This window comes from Salmo trutta, unplaced genomic scaffold, assembly GCF_901001165.1.
Source record: "Salmo trutta unplaced genomic scaffold, fSalTru1.1, whole genome shotgun sequence".
Classification (NCBI taxonomy): Eukaryota; Metazoa; Chordata; class Actinopteri; order Salmoniformes; family Salmonidae; genus Salmo; species Salmo trutta.
Genome location: NW_021823488.1, coordinates 141219 through 147116, shown reverse-complemented (window position 1 = coordinate 147116; position 5898 = coordinate 141219). Strand labels below are relative to the sequence as shown.

The following is a 5898-nucleotide window of genomic DNA, read 5'->3' as shown; positions in this document are numbered from 1 at the left end:
AGTTGCAGTAATCCAGACGGGAGATGACAAGTGCCTGGATTAGGACCTGCGCCGCTTCCTGTGTAAGGCAGGGTCGTACTCTGCGAATGTTGTAGAGCATGAACCTACAGGATCGGGTCACCGCCTTGATGTTAGTGGAGAACGACAGGGTGTTGTCCAGGATCACGCCAAGGTTCTTAGCACTCTGGGAGGAGGACACAAGGGAGTTGTCAACCGTGATGGCGAGATCATGGAACGGGCAGTCCTTCCCCGGGAGGAAGAGCAGCTCCGTCTTGCCGAGGTTCAGCTTGAGGTGGTGATCCGTCATCCACACTGATATGTCTGCCAGACATGCAGAGATGCGATTCGCCACCTGGTTGTCAGAAGGGGGAAAGGAGAAGATTAATTGTGTGTCGTCTGCATAGCAATGATAGGAGAGACCGTGTGAGGATATGACAGAGCCAAGTTTAGATATGTCCGTTAGTAAATGTTTCATTTCTCAAAGAGATAATGAATAAATGAGAACAATTGACAGTCAAGAACTAGCTTTTACTGTGTTGACCACAACCAACATGCTGGATCTCTGTTTAGTTGTCACTGTGTTAACCACAACCAACATGCTGGATCTATGTTTAGTTGTCACTGTGTTAACCACAACCAACATGCTGGATCTCTGTTTAGTTGTCACTGTGTTGACCACAACCAACATGCTGGATCTCTGTTTAGTTGTTACTGTGTTAACCACAACCAACATGCTGGATCTCTGTTTAGTTGTCACTGTGTTAACCAACATGCTGGATCTCTGTTTAGTTGTCACTGTGTTAACCACAACCAACATGCTGGATCTCTGTTTAGTTGTCACTGTGTTAACCACAACCAACATGCTGGATCTCTGTTTAGTTGTCACTGTGTTAACCACAACCAACATGCTGGATCTCTGTTTAGTTGTCACTGTGTTGACCACAACCAACATGCTGGATCTCTGTTTAGTTGTCACTGTGTTGACCACAACCAACATGATGGATCTCTGTTTAGTTGTCACTGTGTTAACCACAACCAACATGCTGGATCTCTGTTTAGTTGTCACTGTGTTAACCACAACCAACATGTTGGATCTCTGTTTAGTTGTCACTGTGTTAACCACAACCAACATGCTGGATCTCTGTTTAGTTGTTACTGTGTTAACCACAACCAACATGCTGGATCTCTGTTTAGTTGTCACTGTGTTAACCACAACCAACATGTTGGATCTCTGTTTAGTTGTTACTGTGTTAACCACAGCCAACATGCTGGATCTCTGTTTAGTTGTTACTGTGTTGACCACAACCAACATGCTGGATCTCTGTTTAGTTGTCACTGTGTTAACCACAACCAACATGCTGGATCTCTGTTTAGTTGTTACTGTGTTAACCACAACCAACATGCTGGATCTCTGTTTAGTTGTTACTGTGTTAACCACAACCAACATGCTGGATCTCTGTTTAGTTGTCACTGTGTTAACCACAACCAACATGCTGGATCTCTGTTTAGTTGTCACTGTGTTGACCACAACCAACATGCTGGATCTCTGTTTAGTTGTCACTGTGTTAACCACAACCAACATGCTGGATCTCTGTTTTGTTGTCACTGTGTTAACCACAACCAACATGCTGGATCTCTGTTTAGTTGTCACTGTGTTAACCACAACCAACATGCTGGATCTCTGTTTAGTTGTCACTGTGTTGACCACAGCCAAAATGCTGGATCTCTGTTTACAGGGGTCAGTGCTCTAAAATGAGTCTCTCTGGGGAGAGAGAGGAGGGGGCCCCTGCCTCTAAAATGAGTCTCTCTGGGGGACATGACACCAAAGCTAAGAGGTAAGATGACAATTTTATGAAGAATTTATTTAGTTTATTTCCTAAATAAATATCTATCTTAAGATGAATGCAGTTACTGTAAATCTCTCTGGATAAGAGCATCTGCTAAATCAGGGGTTCTCAATCCGGGGTCTTATGTGGTCTTATGTTCCCATCTATTGGAATTATTTAGCAACTGCAATATTGCTGAAAAAATGTGTTATTCCTTACTAAAGTAGTAATTACTGAGAATTACTAGTTAATTTTATCACTTACAATCATAAAATAACAACTTATACCATAACAAACAATTAAACTGACATAAACCAAAATCACTATATATGTAGTTATTCAGTTAATTACCAAATTGAGCCGGTCGGTCACATTTGAGAGTGAGGGAGATATATAGCATTTTGCATAAAAAAACATGATTTTTGTCTCTCTGAAATGAAACCATCAAGTGATAGATTTGAAACAAATCCTTGTCTGTGAGAGATGTAATAATTAATACATCATTTCTTTAAACAATAAAAGCTCATTTCTGTAAAGTGATATATTTGGAACTCTTATGTTTCCCATCTGAGATCAGAGTAGATGAGAGATGTAATGTTTGTCTCTGTTGTGTTGAAGACCAATCAAGCAGGAGAGACCAGCCTCCCCTGTTCCCAGCTGTGTGTCCATGAAGAGTGACCAGTCTATGGATCCTCCTATAGCGTTTAGAGAGGGAGACTTTTCTACTGAACAAAGGTAAGAAGAACTCATGGGTCATGGTCAGTGAGTTAAACAACACTGTCTCTAGTCATTTCTCCTCTCCCATTTTCACATTTATTTTGGTTGTTTTCATAATCCATAGGCTAATCCTTTAGTCCATTTCATAGTCCTAAAACAATATTAAACAAACACAACATTCCCTCCCTCCCTCCCTCCCTGTCTGTCTGTCTGTCTGTCTAACGATGAACTAAGCTGTTCAACGTTAACAACGATGGTTTTGGGAAACAGCTCAGAGATTTAACAATACTCCTACGAAGGTTTTAATGATGAACTTGGCTTTAAGAGGCTTTTGGGAAACCAGGCCGTGGATAAAAACATCTGATAAATTCAAAAGTAAATGTTTTACATACAGATCTCATATTACTGTATTTAATAATAAAAAATGTAAAAAAATATACTGATATCACAAATGTATCATTTGTACAGATCTTTATTAAACATGTAGTTCTTTGTTACATTTCACTGTATAAAACCTAGCAGTGCTACTGATTTCTCTGAGAGGCAGATATATATTATTACTGTGTTAAACCTAGCAGTACTACTGATTTCTCTGAGAGTGAGGCAGATATATATTATTACTGTGTTAAACCTAGCAGTACTACTGATTTCTCTGAGAGGCAGATATATATTATTACTGTATTAAACCTAGCAGTACTACTGATTTCTCTGAGAGGCAGATATATATTATTACTGTGTTAAACCTAGCAGTACTACTGATTTCTCTGAGAGGCAAATATATATATTATTACTGTATAAAACCTAGCAGTACTACTGATTTCTCTGAGGCAGATATATATTATTACTGTGTTAAACATAGCAGTACTACTGATTTCTCTGAGAGTGAGGCAGATATATATTATTAATGTATTAAACCTAGCAGTACTACTGATTTCTCTGAGAGTGAGGTAGATATATATTATTACTGTATTAAACCTAGCAGTACTACTGATTTCTCTGAGAGTGAGGTAGATATATATTATTACTGTATTAAAACTAGCAGTACTACTGATTTCTCTGAGAGGCAGATATATATTATTACTGTATTAAACCTAGCAGTACTACTGATTTCTCTGAGAGTGAGGCAGATATATATTATTACTGTATTAAAACTAGCAGTACTACTGATTTCTCTGAGAGTGAGGCAGATATACGTAAAGCATTTTGAAAAAAAATACATTTGACTCTGAAATGAAAACATCAAATGATACATAATAAACATATACATGTCGGTCATTGAAAAATTGCATGCCATGATTAGGGAGTTAAAAAACACCTATCTCATTTATAATTTCTTTAAACAATAAAAGTTAACTTATGAACGTTTCTGAAAGTGATATATAGCGTTTTGTATTGAAACTCTTCTTATGTTTCCCATCTGAGATCAGAGTAGATGAGAGATGTAATGTTTGTCTCTGTTGTGTTGAAGACCAATCAAGCAGGAGAGACCAGCCTCCCCTGTTCCCAGCTGTGTGTCCATGAAGAGTGTCCAGTCTATGGATCCTCCTATAGTGTTTAGAGAGGGAGACTTTTCTACTGAACAAAGGTAAGAAGAACTCATGGGTCATGGTCAGTGAGTTAAACAACACTGTCTCTAGTCATTTCTCCTCTCCCATTTTCACATGTCTTTTGGTTGTTTTCATAATCCATAGGCTAATCCTTTAGTCCATTTTCATAGTCCTAAAACAATATTAAACAAACACAACATTCCCTCCCTGTGTGTGTGTGTGTGTGTGTGTGTGTGTGTGTGTGTGTGTGTGTGTGTGTGTGTGTGTGTGTGTGTGTGTGTGTGTGTGTGTGTGTGTACTGTAATCTCATGTTTTGTCCACAGAAACCAACAGGAGAGATCAGAGTCAGAGATTATCAGTGGTCAGTCTTCCCAGAGTTATCAAACAGACCTGGACTCTATATTCAGTGTATGTGGTCCTGTTATGTAATTTTTTTTTTGTTTTCCTCAAGTAAAGTTGATCTGTCAATTATTCATTATTGTGTTAATGAGAAAGCATTTATTCTCTTGCTTAACTGAAGATTTTCAAGAGGATTCTTAGTCCTGAACTCCCAGAAGGCTTTGAGAGTCAGAAGCAGGATGAGGAAGTGGTGGATGCTGAAGATGAGAAGCAGGAGAGCAGTGCCAGAGAGGGGGCTCTGAAGATCACACTGCACGTCCTGAGGAAAATGAACCAGAAGGATCTCGCTGACACACTGGAGAAATGTAAGATCTGTCTGCCTCATGTTGAATGCTGTTTAATATCAAACATTTAAAAGCTGCAGACAAAGTACAGCTAAAGTAGCTGTGTAACTCAATGATATTGTAGCAGCCTTAACACAACACCTAGTGGCCTCATCAAGTAGCAGAAGGGATGTGTTATGTTGATTAATTTAGAGAGAGAGAGAGAGAGAGAGAGAGAGAGAGACAACATTAATAATACCATCAATAACACCAATAATATTATAATCAGTCACACCAGTCTGTAATGCATTATGAAAACATTTACACATTTATACAGACAGTTAAGAGAATAAATTATTATAATTTCAAATGTTATAACAGTCCTACAATACTGTAGGCATTAAAACAGACGTAATATTAATATCCTCTGTGTTATTTCTAGATTCAGATGAGCTTGCTGTGATTTGCCAACGTGAACTCAAATCTAATCTAAAGAAGAAGTTTCAATGTGTATTTGAGGGGATCGCTAAACAAGGAAACCCAACACTTCTCAATAAGATCTACACAGAGCTCTACATCACAGAGGGTGGAACAGGAGAGGTCAATAATGAACATGAGCTGAGACAGATTGAGACAACAACCAGGAAACAAGCAAGACCAGAGACTGCAATCAAATGTAACGACATCTTCAAACCCTTAACTGGACAAGACAAACGTATCAGAACTGTGCTGACAAAGGGAGTCGCTGGCATTGGAAAAACAGTCTCTGTGCAGAAGTTCATTCTGGACTGGGCTGAAGGAAAAGCAAATCAGGATGTTCAATTTGTGTTTTCATTCCCTTTTCGGGAGCTGAATTTGATGAAAGGGGACAAACACACTTTCATTGAACTTCTCAATCACTTCTCAATGGAAATCAAACCATCAAGAATCTCCAATTACGACAAGTACAAAGTTCTGTTCATCTTTGATGGTCTGGATGAGTGCCGACTGCCCCTAGACTTCCAGAAGAACAAGATCTGTTGTGACGTCACAGAGTCAACCTCAGTGGATGTTCTGCTGACAAATCTCATCAAGGGAAATCTGCTTCCCTCTGCTCTCCTCTGGATAACTACCCGACCTGCAGCAGCCAATAGGATCCCTTCAGAG

General features: G+C 39.1%; 1 long non-coding RNA gene across 2 annotated transcripts; it reads left to right on the top strand.

The window, feature by feature from the left end:
* Positions 1–1788: 1788 nt before the first annotated feature.
* Positions 1789–4452, top strand: LOC115191143 (uncharacterized). Of its 2 annotated transcripts, XR_003877537.1 has the most exons (4): positions 1795–1835; positions 2445–2561; positions 4012–4128; positions 4414–4452. It is a non-coding gene; the product is annotated as an uncharacterized LOC115191143 (long non-coding RNA). The 2 variants fall into 2 exon arrangements; XR_003877536.1 differs by lacking the exon at positions 2445–2561 and having other exon boundaries at positions 1789–1835.
* Positions 4453–5898: the final 1446 nt, after the last annotated feature.